Raw genomic sequence first — 17,340 nt, 5'->3', positions numbered from 1 at the left:
CTTCCTTGGGATCTAGCTGAACGCCTGGGACTCGATTAGCTCTCTGCTTCCCATACTAAGCTGACGGTTCAGATGGGGGCCAAGACTTTGTCCCACACTCGGCAGATGCTCAGCCAGTGAATAGACTGAGTGCGAGGGGCAGATAGCACCGCACTCCGGAAGCAGTGGAGGTGGGGGCGTGCACTCTGCTCTGCCCTCGGCAGAGAGAGAGCGAGCGAGCAGAAAAGCAGAAAAGGTTTAAGTGTATGGAAGAGTGATTTTTTTTTTTTTTTTTTTACTGCCCTCTCAATCTATCTGCCTATAGAATAAGATTTGCATAGTGGTATTGGGGAGAGCTCAGCAGCTTGTGATTTAGGGATGTAAATTGCTTTTTAATTCGGAAGAAAAAAACAATTTGGTCTCAAGCAGGGTTCTCTTTAGATGTACAGCCCAGGCTGGTTAATTACTCTTCCGGCTACAGGGCATTGGTTAAAGACTCTCCGGTGCGCCCTATAACTCTGGGAGGGCTGTAATTGCCACGCTAACTCCTAAATTTCCCTCTGGTCAGAGTGCCACAATCCATTCTCATTTAGCAAATCTGCTTGGAATTTATTATTCTCTTTTAGACTTACTCCAACCTTAAATTTTCCCCTTGCATAAAGTCCTTATTGTTCTCATACATTTGTGCCCTGGGGCCACCCCAACCTGCCCTTCAAGGACATAAGCTCCTGGCCCTGCCGCCTGGAAGAAGAGGTGCCAGTGTGCTCAGATAAACAACCACCACCCAACAACCACTGGTCCAGGGGGCACAACATCCCACAGCTGTGCTAAGCACATGTGTTATATATATTTATAGACATATCAATGTTCATATATATATAACATGTATTTATCAATATATATACACATATGCTTTTATATGCATATACGTGTGTATGTATAATTTTGTAGGTAGGGGTAGAATTATCTCCCACTTGGCAGATGGGGAAATCGAGGTTCACAAAAATGAAGTAAGTTTTTTTGGTCACACACCCGTTAAGTGACCGAGCCAAGTGTGGAAAGTTCATTCAAGTCCAAAACTGTTATAATAATCACTGTGTTCACCTCTCTGCCTAGTAAGTAAAGCAGAGCCTGGCTAAAAACAGATCCTGGTGGTAGATCGCAGGAGACCCCTGCACTCATCAACACTCTTTTGGGGCACGTCTTGGGCACCCCCACAAATCCTCCTCCTGCCGTGCAGCCCACAAGCTTCTGTGTTATGGACTAGGCTATCCTGAGAGACTGAGAAATGCTTTCCAGAAGTTCAGGCACCCTCATCAGCCAGACTCGCCCTTTGCAAACGCAACCACCTGTATCTGGCGTACTTCATGAGCCCTCACTGGGCTCTTCCTTAAGCACTTACAAACGGACTACTCAACCACTGCACTTGGAGGGTTTTCCAGGCATTAACACTAAGGTCAATGGCCTTCAGCTTCATATTTGGAAATGGACTTTGTTTTGTTTTCCAGTTTTGCACATCAGCGCTGCCCTTGTTGGTGGGAAGACTCTCTCTCTCTCTCTCTCATCTTTTCTGTCTTGAGGGATTCCAAACAGTGGATTCTTTGAGGTCATATTATCAAGTTCTTGTCCTGTTTGAAATACAGCTGTGTGAGCCCAGGACTTGAATGATTTAAATGTCTGGGAGGCTCTGGCGGGGCTAGCCGGCAGGTGGGCTCCTCCCCACCTCCCCGCCCCGTCATAGCTGGCTGTACCCTCCCCATCTCTCCACTTTTCCTGGGCTTCCCCTCTTGCATCAAGTCCTTCATCCTTCTTACTCCTGTGAAAACCGTCAGGAACAGTGAAGGAGGCATGGGAGATTATGCGTTCCCTCTGTGCCCTGTGACCAGTGCAGCTTGTCACACACCTGCGTCCCTGCCAGCTAGGGGAAGCTGACACCTGGGGCAGAGCGCCCCAGCAGCTGCCGAACAGCACCCAATCCATTTCTTCCCAGGTCCAAGCGAAATGAAAAAGGGAATTAATTTTCTCTTGTCCTTGACTTTCTTCCTTCCAAACCTCAGCTCATTTGATACTAGAGTTTCCCTGACATTGCTCCCACCGCCCTGGAGCGTGCTTTAGCATTTGTCCTTGGCTGCAACCCTGCCTTTTGTCTGTCTTCTTCCAACATCTGCACTCAGACAGAGCTCCCCGTGCACCCACGGCTCTGCCTTCCACGCCTCTCGCGGTTCTTCTTTCCGCTCGGTGGAGATGGCACAGTTGCAACTGCTGGCAAGGGTTTAGCCCTTGCCCCGACCGTGGGTGCTGGAGCAGCCCTTCCCAGGAGTTACCAACTCCTGGCTCCCATAGGGACACTTCAATTAACACATCTATTTCCAAGCATATATATGGGCTTGTAGTTATTTTTTTAGACAGCGTTTTTGGTCTTAATAAAGAGCATCTATGTTTCAGCTTCATGAATATGTTTGAATCTCAAAGGGCCTGGATCATAGAGAGATCTGCAACCAGGGATTCAGGCTGAGTAAACATTTCCACCTGCTCACACTCATGTATAAGACATAAGGCTTTACTTAAATACATAAACACTGATCTCTTTGGATGGAAGTATACACAGAGAACACTGTCTCCGGGAGCTTGCTAATTTTTCCTTTCAGAGATCCCAAGGATCCTAGTCTAGGGATGTACACGCAATTAAGGACCAGTCTGGTGACTGATTAAACTTTTCCTTCACTTCCAAAAGGAGTGCATTCATTTCTTTTTTGCCTCCAGCCCAGTACCACTGACCACTGGCTGCTGAGTTAGCATGGTGATTTCAGCTACTCAACTAGCAAAATATTTTACATGATTCCATGGACAAGGTGAGAAAAGAGAAGAGGAAGGTACTTCAAGGAAAAGGTAGCCTCTCCGCAGCCCCCTTCCTCTTCACTCTCAGCTCTCATCAATTTGACTCTCCCGGGTCAAACAGTAGCTGGGACCTGTGGTGGCCTGTGGAAAGCCCTGGGCACTGTGGGGATCATAGTCAAGGAAACTGATATAGGACTTTCTCCTCCAGGATAAAGGATGATGAGGATGGCAGGCATCGTAAAGCAGCAGGCCATGAGAGGAGCTTACCTGCAGAAATCCGTCCCCCAGGGGAGCAGGGGATATGCCATCCCTCCCTCCCCCATTCTCCCATCTTTCTGGTCGAGAGAGCTGAATAAGTGAACTGAGTTCTCCATGCTCTGGTGGCTGAAAGAAAAGGAGAGACCAGGAGATGTCCTCCACACACCTCAAAGGGATGGTCATCTTGTTTGCTGCAGCAACAGTGACCCACAGTGAGGGGATTACTCACTAACCACCAATCTAGAACTTGTGATATTCCAATAAAAGATAGAAACTCAGGGGGGTCACAAAGAAAAACAATGGTGCATCTGTAGTGGATGCCGTAGTGTGTCACCTAGACTCCCCTATGAAGAATGAAGATTTTCTTCTGCCCTCCCTCCCTCTCCCTTCTTGAGCTTCTGAGAGACCTGTAGGCAGAGAGCACTCAACTGCCCGCCAGCCTTCTTTGGGAATTGCATTGGCACATCCAAGGTCATACCAACTTTCCAGGACAGATAACACTGAATACCTGACAAGGTGCAGGAGTATAAAATCTCACCCCCTCACCTCAGCTCTGGACAAACCTGAAGGGTCATACTTTGGAGCTTTTCATTAAATCAGGCTCTGTGGAGACTGCCCATTACAGCTCAACTTCTCCTCTTCCCAATCCTGCTTCCTTCCCTCTTCTCTGGGGATGAGCCCAGGAGAACTCCCCTAATAGACTGGCAGGCTGCTCTCCAACTCAGTCTCCTTGCTGGGGAATCCCACCTGTGTCTCCACTAAGGGGACCCAGGGAGGATGGTCTATCAAAAAAAAAAATGCACACCTAGCCAAGGAGAGCTCCTCCCTTGATCCCTAAATGTTAGATAAAAACCGAGCTGTAGTTTCATTGGACCCTGGTTATTTACTAAATGGTACATCTCTAATCATTTTCTTTTTCTTTTCTTTTTCTTGTTGTTGTTGCTGTTGAAAAGACTGATATTTTAACAGAAGAAGATGTTGCCTGAAAAAAAATTTTTTTTAAGTTTTTATTTAAATTCCAGTTAGTTAACATATAGTATAATATTAATTTCAGGTGTACAATCTAATCACTTTCTTCTATGATAATTGCTCTTTTCAAGTGTTCCATTTCTTCTGTGGTCAATTTTGAAAATTTAGTTGCTATGAAATGATCCATTTCTTCTAGATTTTACAATCATTGCTCAAAAGTTACACATATTATTCTCTTGTATTTTATTTTCTCTTGTCTATGTCAGCTTTCAAATTCCTTATCTCTAAGACCAAACAGAAAAACAGAGCACTTCTTGGCAATCAAAAGGAGCAAACACACACAAAAAGACTTTCTGAAGCTGAAATGTGGTTTTTCCAACTTTCCAATGTGGCAAGTGAAACAAAGCAAAGATGACACTGTTGAGATGTGAATTAGTGGCCTCGAGAGTCAAGTGAAAATACACACTAATGCACAGAGCAAAAGCTAAAGAAATGAAAACAATGAAGGAAAAGTCTAGAGAGCTGGAGGGTGGAACCAGGAAACCTGACATGCAAGTGTTGGGGATCTAGAAGAAAACAAAAAGGGATCACATAGCAAAAAGATAATCACTAAATTAAAAAAAAAAAAAAAAACAGGAGAAAATTCCTGGGTGGAGAATAATGGGTTCTAGGAAATGTGAAATATATAAATCTTAAATTCAGAATCTGGAAAATGAAAAGAGGAAATTTCAAGGGAAATTCTAACAACATCTAGACCTAAAAGCACTAAACTATCTGAGCAACACCAGGTCAGCAGGGGCAGTGGTTGGGGACAGAAATAAGAGACATTCCAAATGTCTCTTCCAGGATTGGGAGAGGGGAAGCTGAAGGGGAAGGGGAAATGGAGCATGGGTCATTGAAGGTATTCTAACAGTTTTATGTCGTAGGGTAACAATGAGGGGAAGGCAATGTGAAAATAGAATGTCTTGCTTGGTAAAATAGTATCTTGCTAAGAAGAAGAAGGAGAAGAAGAAGATGAAGAAGAAGAAGGAGAAGGAGAAGGATACAAAAATAAGTGATTATGAGTACAAGGAAAGTAACAGAAAATGTTAATAGAATATAACAGTTTTATTAGAATGTATAAATTAACAAAGGGAAAAATAAGATGAGTAACAGTTTGATCAAACCAGTGAAAATATAGATAAATCACAACTATAAAGCAACATGAAAGGGAAGAAAAAGCAGGAATATAAGTTTTCAAATCATTTGGGAATAAACTGAATTATGTCTTTAAAAGACAGAGTTTATCAGAGAGGGTTAAAAGCCAAAAACATTTATACACTGTTTAAATAAATACACTTAAAAGAAATTGACGATGAAAGATTCAAATGAAAGGAATGGGAAGAAGAATGCCAGGCAAATGCAAATGAATAAAAGGCAAGAGTGGCAACAATATTCAATATTAGACAAAGTAGAATTTAAGGTTAAACACTAAACAGGACAAAAAGGGACACTGCATAACACAGTGGTGAATATGAAGATATTTCATAAATTGTATGCGCAAAGCAATGTATCAGCTAAACATATAAAGCTAAACATTAGAAATGTAAAAAGAACTTGATTTTTAAAATTATACACAGGGATGCCTGGATAGCTCAGTCAGTTAAGCAGCAGACTCTTGGTTTTGACTCAGGTGGTGATCTCAGGGACATGAAATCATGAGATCAATTCCCATGTGGGGTTCTGTGCAGGACTAGAGTCTGCTTGTCCCTCCCCATCTGCCTCCCCCCACCCCTCCACATGCACCTGCTCACTCTTTCTTTCTCTCTCTCTCTCAAATAAATAAATACATACATACATACATACATAAATAAAATCTTTTAAAAATAAAAAATAAAATTAAACACAAAGATTTCAATACAATTCCATTAGAATATTTCATACTTAATTAAATTAAATATAGACATATATAATTTTAAAAGCTCAATAATCTTGACTATATATAAAATTTATAATTGCTTTATATAAAGAATATACTTATTCTATGTTCACAAACTATATAAAATATTGATCCTGTTCTTTCCCCAAAAGAAATGTTTTGAATATTCAAAAAAGTAGAGATTATATAGCTATAAAATAGAGGCCACATTTTCTAATCATATCCTAATAAAATTAGAGGCAGATAATAAAAACTGGCCAAAAATCTTAACTACTTAGAAATTAAAATATATAACCTTAGAAAATCCTTAGATTGAGAGAGAAACCAAAAGGGATATTACAACTTCTGAAGAAGTCAATTAAAAGAACACTTTATACATAACCCATGGGTCAGAAAAAGCCATATTAGTAAAAATTAATAGTCTTAAATGCTTTAATTATTTAAAATTAACATTAAGACAGTTCAGAATTCAAGAAATTAAAACAGATAAACAAAAGACGTTTTTAAAAACTAGAATAGGAAACGTGCCAAGACAAAAGTTGAAACTAAAGAAATAGGAAAACATTTCAAATAAGAGAGAGTGAAAATAAATCTGAAGTCAAGTACTTGGAAAACAACAATAACATGAAATATGTTTTCACAAATTTGATTAAAGAAGAAAGAGATTAGTAATGTGAAAGTAAGCAAAAACACAAATGCAAGAGAAATTAAAATACAAGAAATTAATATATGCAACTTTTTGGTAACGATTTAAAAATTTAGAAGTGGATGATTTCCTAGAAAATACAAATTACCAAAATTGACACCAGAGGAAGCAGAACACTTGAACAGCAATTATGGTAGAAGAATTACGAACATGAGAACTATGACTTAGTAAATAATCAGGACCCAATAAGGTCACAGCTGATTTTTATCCGATACTGACACACCAGGTCAGTGTCATATGACCTACTCCTAGCCCTATAAAAAGATGGAGAACTCTCTTGATTTATTTTATGAAGACAGCATAACTTTAATACTAAAAACCAAAAAGGAGATTATTTTATAAAAGGCATAGGCCAATCTCACATATGTCTGTAGATGGGAAGAGTCAATCTAAACTATTAGTGAGTAGCCTATAATGATGCTTCAAAAGAAAAAAATAGTCTAAACTGAAGTAGGGTTTATTCAGGGAATGCAGACTAGCTCCATATCTGGAAATCTATTAATATTATCCAGCATATCAATACATGAACAGAAAAATTATGTGATCCCATCAGTAAATGCTTAAAGAACACTTGATACTAAGTCTGAAGCCATTTCTAATTAAAACCTAAGTAAAATAGTAAAAGAAATTACTGAAATATGAATATAATCATGACTTAATTATAATAAATATAACAATTAAATATTAGGTTACACAAATATAACAAAAAATGAAAGCAATTATTACTCTAAATGCCAACTGCCTAAAAATATTTAGATTAGAAGTCAGTAACTAAACAGAAATGCTTTCTCTCATTATAATTACTCAAGTATTTCTTTCTGATAAATGAAATGAGCCAAAAAATGCTATAAACATTAGAAAAGATAAGATAAAATGCCCTCTTTTTATGCTGAGTGGATTATTGAGTTTCTAGAAAATTCAATAGGTTCTAATTAGAAAAACTTACCGAAGTGTATAAGAGAATTTGGCAAGGTAGCAGGATATAAGGTAAATATACAAAAATCAATGGCTTCTATTCCAGCAATGTATATGACAAATGAAAATTTAAAAAAAGTGTTCCATACACAAACTAGGAAATGCTAAAGAATGAGGTTAATAAGAAAAGCACAAGACCCACGTGAAGAAAATTGTAAGATTTTATCAAAGAATATAAAGTAAGATCTGAACAAACGGAGACAGATAAAAGTATTTTCAGATGGAGAGACTTGGTATCATCCCAACTTGATTTTTCCAGAGTTGGTATCTGTAAATACAGTGTAATTCCCATTTGAATCCTAATAGGACTATTTGAACTGGATAAAAGGATCTTGTGCTTTATATTTTTAAAAAAATGTCTGAGACAATGTATTTAAATATATATATATATATTTGATATATTTTTTTAAAAAAAGAAACAGAGTGAGCACTTGCCCTACCAAATATCACAACATGCTATGAAGTTCCTATAAACAAATTTATATGTTATTTCCATAAATGTAAATAAATAGGTCTGTGAAACAGAATGGGAAATCTAGAAATAGGCTATAAAATAAGCGAGAAATAAAACAGTAAATGAATGCTAATCACCAATTTGTGAGAAATATAAACAAAAATAAATTTCAGATAACTTAATGATTTAAAATGTGAAAAAAATAAAAATTACATCCAAGAGCCTATACCTTTAATCTAGAGACAAGGAGACCATCCAAATTGATCTGGAAAACCAGAAGGTTTTTTTGTTTTTGTTTTAAGATTTATTTATTTATTTTAGAGAGAGAGAGCAGGAGCAGGAGGGGCAGGAGAGGGAGAGAGAATCTCAAGCAGACTCTGTGCTGAGCAGAGCCAGATGCAGGGCTCAATCTCACAATCCTGAGATCACTATGTGAGCCAAAACCAAGAGTCGAAGACTCAACTGACTGTGCCACCCAGGTTCCCCTAGAAAACAAGAAGTTTTAAAAGCAGAGCAGAGCAATTAAAAACTTAGGTATAGCAAGAGATACTAAAAATTAAGTCCATACACACAAATAGATTTGGGAAATATTTGCAATGCAATAGATAGGGTTAAATCTATAATATGTAAAGAGATTATATAAATTGACAAGAACTGGACAAACAACTGATAAAAAAATAAGTAAAGAAACAAAGAAGACAATAATCTGCTGGAGAGCAGATTTATTTATTTATTTATTTATTTATTTATTTTTAAGGATTTTATTTATTTATTTGACAGAGAGAGAGATAGCGAGAGCAGGAACACAAGCAGGGGGAGTGGGAGAGCGAGAAGCAGGCTTCCTGCCGAGCAGGGAGCCCGATGTGGGACTCGATCCCAGGACCCTGGGATCATGACCTGAGCCGAAGGCAGACGCTTAACGACTGAGCCACCCAGGCGCCCTGGAGAGCAGATTTAAATGATCAACAAACATTAAATATATGCAAATTCTGAAGCAGTCAGGGAAATGTAAATTAAGGTAGCAATGGTGATGTGCAGCATGGTGACTATGGTTAAAAAGATTATACTGCATATTTGAAAGTTGCTAAAAGAGTAGATCTTACAAGTTCTCATCACACACACAAAAAAATTTGTTACTGTATATGGTGACCGATGTTAACTAGACTTATTACAGTGATCATTTTGCAATATATACAAGTATTGAATCATTATGTTGTACACCTGAGACTAATACAATGTTATATGTCAATTATACTTCAGTAAAAGAATTACCAATGAGCAGTCACTTTATAACTCTCAGGTATGCAAAAACTAAAACACTGGAAATGCCTTCTGCTGGTTTCTGTGTGGAAATATGATCTATAACAGCGATTTTGGAAAGTGATCTGGCAGCATCTATTAAAATTAGGAGCAGTCTCATTTCTCAGAGTTTATCTCATAGAAATAAAAGCACCTGTATGTGTGCACGTATATACAAGAATATTTATTGCTTGTACAGAAAAAAAAATTCCTATCAATTAGGAATACATGAATAAATTATGGCACATTTTTCATATGACAGCCTGTTATGCAAGCATTTAACAGGGTACATTAGAGCTATGACAGGCGACCTATGAGTTGGAGCTCCAAGTTGGAGTGGTTTTCATGAGTTACTATTTTTTTTTTTTTTTTTGGTGAAAAATTTATATTTAGAGTTAGCCAGCTGGACTCAGTTTAGATGATCCCAATTTTGTTGGCAACATCCAAAGCATCATAGTCAGGAGCCAGTCGAACATATGCCTTCTTCTCTCCAACAGGCCTGATCAAGGTGTTGACCTTGGCCACGTCAATGTCATAGAGCTTCTTCACAGCCTGTTTGATCTGGTGCTTGCTGGCCTTTACCTCCACAATGAACACAAGTGTGTTGTTGTCTTCTATTTTCTTCATGGTTGACTCAGCAGTCAGGGGAATTTGATGATGATGACATAGGGATCAAGCTTGTTTCTCCTGGGGGCGCTCTTTCAAGGATATTTGGGCTGCCTTTGGAGACGCAGTGTCTTGGGTCGTTGGAATATAAGCGACGTGCCAATCTCTTTTTGTGTGTGTGTGTGTGTGGACGCCTTTCAGCACCGCTTTCTTGGCCTTCAAAGCCTTTGCTTTGACTTCGGCTTTGGGAGGAGCAGGGGCTTCCTTCACCTTCGGTGCCATCTTTGTGAAAGGGATTCTTGAGTGATTATTGATAAAATAATATAAAGTATGTAAGATTAATGTAGAACATTGACCAAAAAAAATACAGAATGTGCATGTATGGTGATACATGTGTCTATGAAACCATTATATTTATGCATGCATGTAAAATTATGAGTGTGCATTTAAAATTAAATTTATTACCAAGTATTATAAAATAAAAAGGTGTAGGAGTGTGCATGGGAGGAAAAGATGACTTTTGAACTGGCTGAACAACCACAGGGTTGATGCACACATTAGAATTAATTTGGGAGGAAGATTGAGAACTCTGTTCTTGCTCTGGTTCTAGTTCTTGTCACCATCTTGGTCATGATATTAGAAAGATACAGAAACTATGTTGGTTACACTTGCAGATAAAGGAAAGAAGGATGAGATAGCTATTATGTTTGACAACAGAAATAAGATTCAAAACAAGCCAGAAGATTTAGCCCAGAGCTATAAAATGAACATTAATCATGATAAATATGAAGTCCTGCATCTAGATTTGAACATACCCATTTCCTTAAAACATCTGTGTGGTAATTATCAGTTTCTGGTCTGTGAGTTCTATGAAGTCATTGACTCTGTCTTATTTATCTTCCAGCCCCCACTACCGACTACCCAGCATAATGCCTGGCCCATAATTGCACAGGACAGAGCCTGAATAAGGTCTGAGGGGGCCAGGGGAGACAAGATACAAAGCCAACCTGCACAGGGGGGAAGGCAAGACACACACGAGGGGCACCTGCTGTTGTCAGATTCCATGCGGGAGCATTTTAACCTCCTAAGATCCCTGGAGAGTGAGTAATACTGATACACTTTACAGATTAAGAAAGTAAGGGTAAACTAGGTATGTCACTTGTTCCAAATTACAAAGTACTAAAAAGAAAGAATGGGGATTTGAACCCAGGGTTTCCCTGACTCCAAAATCTCCCCCAAAAAACTGGTAGGAGAGCAAATGTTATTTTAAAATCATGGGCGCTTAGAGCTGGAAAATCTCAGAGGCAAGAAGTCAGGGTGCGGCTGGGGTGGGGTGCTTGAGCCCTGGGCACCCCTCGGCTATCACCGTCACCACCGCCATCTTTAACCAGAGCAGCTTTGCTTTATTCTTTTTTGCTTTATACTTCATGAGAGTTGTTTTATTTTTTGTAAGACTCCATTTAACTGAAGAATTCCTTGACTGGAAAACAAAAAAAAAAAGAGCTTAAAACCAATGATCGCATGCATTCCTGATCTTTATTACACACGTGAGAAAAATGGAATTCCAAGAAGATAGCGAATTGTTTGAATTCTCGAGGCCCAGCCAGGGCTGGCCGCAGACCACCAGCAGCCTGGGTTTCTCCTGTGGCCTGTGGCCTCCCGGGGTGGGAGATGGGGGTGGGGGCTGTTTTCAGGTGGAAAGGTCCACAGGGCCACTGTCTCTCCACTCCTCGGCCCAGACTTGCCCAAGCCACATTCCTATTACCCACATGGCTGCTTTTCCTGTCCATCCTCTGGGGGAGGGCCAGGGGCTTGCCATAAGGGGTCTGTCAATCTTTCCCTGAGTGCATCCACTTTTCCAGAAGGCTGTGCTCCCCCCAGATGCTTAAAAGCCCATTTGGGACCCCCTGTGGGGTGCCTGAGACTGCCCCACACCAGGAAGCGAGTGAGTTGCTTCTTGGTTGCTTTCCTGCCTGTGCCCCCTTGACTAAGCAGTGCTGGGTCAGCGCTGTCCACCCACTTTCCCTCCCGCCAGGAGGCTGGCCTGGTGACCCAGGCAGGCCCTCTCCCCTCAAGCCCCCGAGAAACATCACCAGCTCTGTCTCAACCATTGCATTGTCTCCCTGCTCTTCCGGAAGTGGACAGCCTCAGACACTGAGAAGGAACCCAGGCTTGAGGCAGCACACCTGACTGAGGGCGCCTACGCCGTGATAGTTCCATCCAGGAGGAGTTGGGGGAGTAAAGCTACCTTCAAGTAGGAAATATAGTATTAGCAACTCTAGTCACTGGGCTGTATATTACATCCCCATGACTTGTTTATTTTATAACTGGAAATTTGTACCCACTGACCTCCTTTGGTCATTCTCAATTGTGCGTATTAGATAGAAGTTTACCACTAGAACTTTCTGTTTCTGTGTTGGTGAAAATGCCCTGCATCTGTGCTATTCAATATGGTAACTGCTAGCTACACGTGCCTTTGAGGGGTTGAAATGTGATCAGTCCAACTAGAGAACTGAACTTTTAATTTTATTTAACTTTAATTAACTTAAATTTAAATATCCACATGTGGCTAACAGCTACCGTACAGAACTAACTGGATTGGTTTCAAACAGATAAAACAGTGTTATTTCTTTACACAAATGTTCATAGCAATATTATTTATAAAAGCCACAAGGTAGGGCGCCTGGGTGGCTCAATTGGTTAAGCGACTGCCTTCGGCTCAGGTCATGATCCTGGAGTCCCGGGATCGAGTCCCGCATCGGGCTCCCTGCTCAGCGAGGAGCCTGCTTCTCCCTCTGACCCTCCCCCCTCTCATGTGCTCTCTCTCATTCTCGCTCTCTCAAATAAATAAATAAAATCTTTAAAAAAAAAAAAAAGCCACAAGGTAGAAACAACCCAAGCTTCATTAACAGCTGAACAGATAAATAAAACTTACTTTATCCACACAATGGAATAGTGGAATAGTATTCAACCATAAAAAGGGAATGAACTACTGACATGGATGAAACTGGAAAATATTACACCAAGTGAAAGAGGTCAGACACAAAAGACCATATATTACATGATTCCATTCATAGGAAATGTCCAGACTAGACAAATCCATAGAGACAGAAAGCGATTGGTGGTAGCCAGGGCCTGGGGCGCATGGGAAGGAATGGAGAGCAACCGTTGATGTCTTTCCTTTTGGGGTGATGAAAACATCTTGCATCTAGAGGTCATGGCTGCCCAACATTGTGAATGTACTAAATGTCACTAATGGTAAATTTTACTTTATCCATATTTTACCACAATAAAGAAAAACAAAATGAAAACAAACCAAAGACAGTATCATCTCTCTTTATTCCTTTGGAAAAGGGGGTGAAGTCCTTTGGCCTCAGTGGAACTTCAGCCCCCAAGGCATATTCAGCTTCTTGCCACTTCCTTCCCCCATCCCAAGGGCAGAAGACACTCCCCACGGGTGACAGCTGAGCTGTTATCTCCGAAGGGACCAGAAAGAGCCACACAGTGACAGGGGCAGGGAACAAGCCACCAGTTAAGGTTCTCCTAGTCCTCCCAGGGGCGTTGGGGAGTATCCTGGAAGGAGGTTCTGGCATGGCCCCCCTGAGTGTCTAAGACATGGCAGCCCCGCCTCTGGGAGCTTGTTCTCCCTTCCAGGACACTGAGGAGAGATGATTAACAGCCCCTTCCGTGGGCCCAGCCCCCATCAAGGCAAAGCGTGTGCCTATTAATCAGGCAGGAGTGCTCTTTGCTTAGACACGCGTTTGGGGGAGCAGGCCCCCAACATTCATCGAGGATGCTGTGTGGAGCTCCTAACCTTTCCCTGCAGTCTGATAGGGGTCCCACCTCCCTTCACACACACAGAGCTGGCCAAAAGGACAAGGCACCGTAATTTAACTGGGGATGCCACTCAGAAAGTGGTGTGCCTTCAGAAATGACTCAGAAATGAGACCACGCTCCTGACTCCCCAAATCAATATTCACTGTCCAGGTGGCACTTGAGACTGCCGTCGTGGAGACGCCCTCCCTGGCTGCCAAATAAAATAAATTGTGAAGTCACCTGGTCACAAGAGAAAAATGACCCCCGACCAGGGAGAATGTGGTGTTTGAAGGAAGCACAGAGAACTCCGCACTGTGTCCCCAGGCTGCCACTCGACCTTTCAATTTTCAAGTCTGTCGAATGGAGCCAGTGAGCCTGTCCTGCTATACTCGCAGGCTTAAAAGAGGACAGGCTTCTGAAGTCAGACAGACCTGAGCTCAAATTTTCTCTCTGCCACCTACGAGCTATGTAACCTGGGATAAGTTGTTCGGTCTTCCTAAGTCTGTTTGCTCATCTGTAACATGGGTAGAAGAAAGTCTACTTGACAGGGTTGTCATGGGAATCAACTGGCATAATGGCTTGTGAAACCATCAGCGCTATGCCTGGCCCTTCGTAAGAAGTGCTCAATAAATAACACCTATTATTATAATTATATATACTGTCAAACACAGCTCTAGATGGGGAAGCAGTTTCAAAATGTGTGGCCTATTTTGCTAGGGTGACACGGTCTTGGAAGCACTGCAGAGATAGGCAGAAAAAGTTGGGAATGAGCCTTGGGGCACTGCCACTGGCAAGTGGGGCAAAGTCCTATTACGTTTTATCCTGTGTCCCACCTTGGGTTCTCAAAATGGGTCCCAGCTGCTCAAGAAACGGGCTCTTAGCCACCAGAAAAGTTTCACTGTGGGTCCCTCTTATAGATTGAATGTGTGTGCCCTCCCACTTTCATATGGAGAAACATCCAAGGGGATGGTGTTCAGAGAGGGGACATGTGGGAGGGAATTAGGTCATGAGGGTAGAGCCTCATAAACGGGATACTGTCCATATAAAAGGGACACAGAGAGCTCCCTCATCTCCTTCCACCATGTGGAGACACAGAGAAAAGATTGCCTTCTGAAAGCCAGGAAATGAGTCTACCAGACACGCATGCAGTCTGCTGGTGTCTTCATCTTGGACTTCCCAGCCTCCAGAACTGTGCAAAACAAATGTCTGTTGGTCAAGCCACCCAGCGTGTGGTATTTTTGTTATAGCAGCCCGAATAGACCAGGACAGCCCTGGAAATGACTCTGCTAATTGTCCAGAATGTGGGTCTATACTTCTGTGGCTTACTTCTTCCTCCCCAGCTCTGTCTCCCTGGGCTTCCCAACTCCGCTCCCCACACCCTGCTCAGATGACCCACCTTGGATGCTCTTCTCTGGTTATAACCCTGGCTTAGTTCTTTGGGATCCTGTGGGACCCACACTCTGGCTTCATCAGCTTGGACGCAAGAGCAAAACAGCCTCCTTTGCCACACCCCAACCTGCAGGACTAGAGCCAGCCTCGCAGGCTGCCCACCCTAGACGTCAGTATCCCCCTTCATAAAATAAGGATGTTGAGCCAGTGCTCTTGAAGGTTCTCTCCAGCTTTGACATTCTGTGATTCTAAATATTATTATTGGTATATACAGAATTTTTGTTGTTCTTCTTTTGTAGAATGCAACCTGTGAAATCAGCCAGGACACAGGTGGGTCTGAAAGGATGAGTCACTCTGGGGCAACTGAAACCCCAGATTAATTAATTCTTCTCCAAGTGTCTCCCATTTATCTCACCTCCATTAACCTTTGGGTCTGTTTATTGTGAGAAGCCTGAGCAGGACTGAAGCAGGATGATTTCTGCCCAAGGCATCAGTCAGCTGCCTGGGGTTGTCACTGGGGAGTAAGAAAAGCTGGGTGGAGAGGTGAGCAGAAGCCAGGGCTCAGAGATTGTCAGGACAGGAACCCTTCTGGAGCTGCCTCCTAGGGATGGAAAGTGAGACATCAAGTCCTCTAAAACACCAGCCTGCCACCCTACTCCAGGTGTCAGGGTCCCTTAGGAAGCTCCATAGCATTGAAAACTCTAGCTGTACTCTCCGTTTGATAGCCACTAGCTGCAAATTTAAACGATTAAATTCAAATACAAATTCAGTTCCCCATTAAACTAACCACATTTCAGGTGCTCAGTAGCCACAGGTGGCTACTGGCTACCATATTGGACAGCACAGATAGAGAATATTTCCATCATTACAATGGAATACAGTACTCCTAAGAGCATAGAAAATGAAGCCAACAATTCCCTGGCATCAGAAATATCAAAGTTGCAGGCGCCTGGGTGGCTCAGTCAGTTAAGCATCTGCCTTCGGCTCAGGTCATGATCCCAGGGTCCTTGGGATCGAGTCCCGCATCAGGCTCCCTGCTCAGCAGTGAGTCTGTTTCTCACTCTTCCTCTGACCCTCTGCCCGCTTGTGCTCACTCTCTCTCTCTCTCTCAAATAAAGAAATAAAATTAAAAAAGAAAAAAAAGAAGTATCAAAGTCGGCAATAACAAGGCATCCTGAGGTCACACACCAGTCCACTCTGAAGATGCCCAGCGTCTTATGACACCCCATACTTCCTCTCGGGTTCTGGTGGGCAGTTAGGCGGTACTGTTGGAGGGGCGCTGTTCCTAATGTCAAGATTAGAAGCTTAGAGTGATACCTGAAACCTCGGGCTTCCTCCTCTCTCATAGAACTCTCTGGAAGGATGGAAGTGGGAGAGGGCTCAGGGAAGGTGATCCACATATGAGCATTTTCTGCATGCGAGAGTTGTGCTAGATGTTATACACATGTTGTTCACTTAATCCCTACAACTAAGCTATGAGGTCAGGTATGCCTTAACAACTCCTTGAAGTCAAGGACTGCTGAGTTAATACTTGCCAAGTTCTTAGAACAGTGTCTGGGACATTGTAAGCACCATACAAGTGTTTGCTAAAGAAGAACGAATCCATCTGGGATTCCATATTCTTAGAAAGTTGGAGGCAGAGCAAGGGGTAGAATCTGGCCTGCTGCCTGTACTCCAGGGCTCTTTCTGCTACATCCACTGGCTACAAATCCTGACAAAGAGGACACTGATTGTTTTGGGTCATTCCATAACCTCATCATGGTCAGTCTTGACCAGCTGTAAACTGTGATGCCCTCCCTGCCCTAACCAAGAGATGGGCCTCTCTCTGCCAGGACTTTGACTTCTAAGCACAAAGAGACTGTGATGGAAAGAACCCCCCCTAGAGCTCCCTCACCCCAGCATCAGTGCCTAGAAAAGGGAATTGATCAGGTTCTACTGCCTGGGCTCCCAGAGCTGTCCTGTGATCTATCCTGTTCCCAACCTGGTTCTCCAACTACCTGCCAGCTTTTGTGAGCTGCATGACAACCCGTCATTCAATTTCCTTTTTGATACAACTGGCCAGAGTTGTTTTCTATAGCTCGCCATCAAAGAAGCTTGACTGATACTTCTTCAAAGGAATAGGAAGGCACAGCC

General features: G+C 42.1%; 1 pseudogene; it reads right to left on the bottom strand.

The window, feature by feature from the left end:
- Nucleotides 1-9,810: 9,810 nt before the first annotated feature.
- LOC110585768 lies at nt 9,811-10,284 on the bottom strand (annotated as a pseudogene).
- Nucleotides 10,285-17,340: the final 7,056 nt, after the last annotated feature.

The sequence above is a fragment of the Neomonachus schauinslandi genome, chromosome 3 (assembly GCF_002201575.2).
Source record: "Neomonachus schauinslandi chromosome 3, ASM220157v2, whole genome shotgun sequence".
Lineage (NCBI taxonomy): Eukaryota > Metazoa > Chordata > Mammalia > Carnivora > Phocidae > Neomonachus > Neomonachus schauinslandi.
The sequence above is the reverse complement of the archived record's forward strand: the minus strand, read 5'-3'. Positions and strand labels throughout refer to the sequence as shown.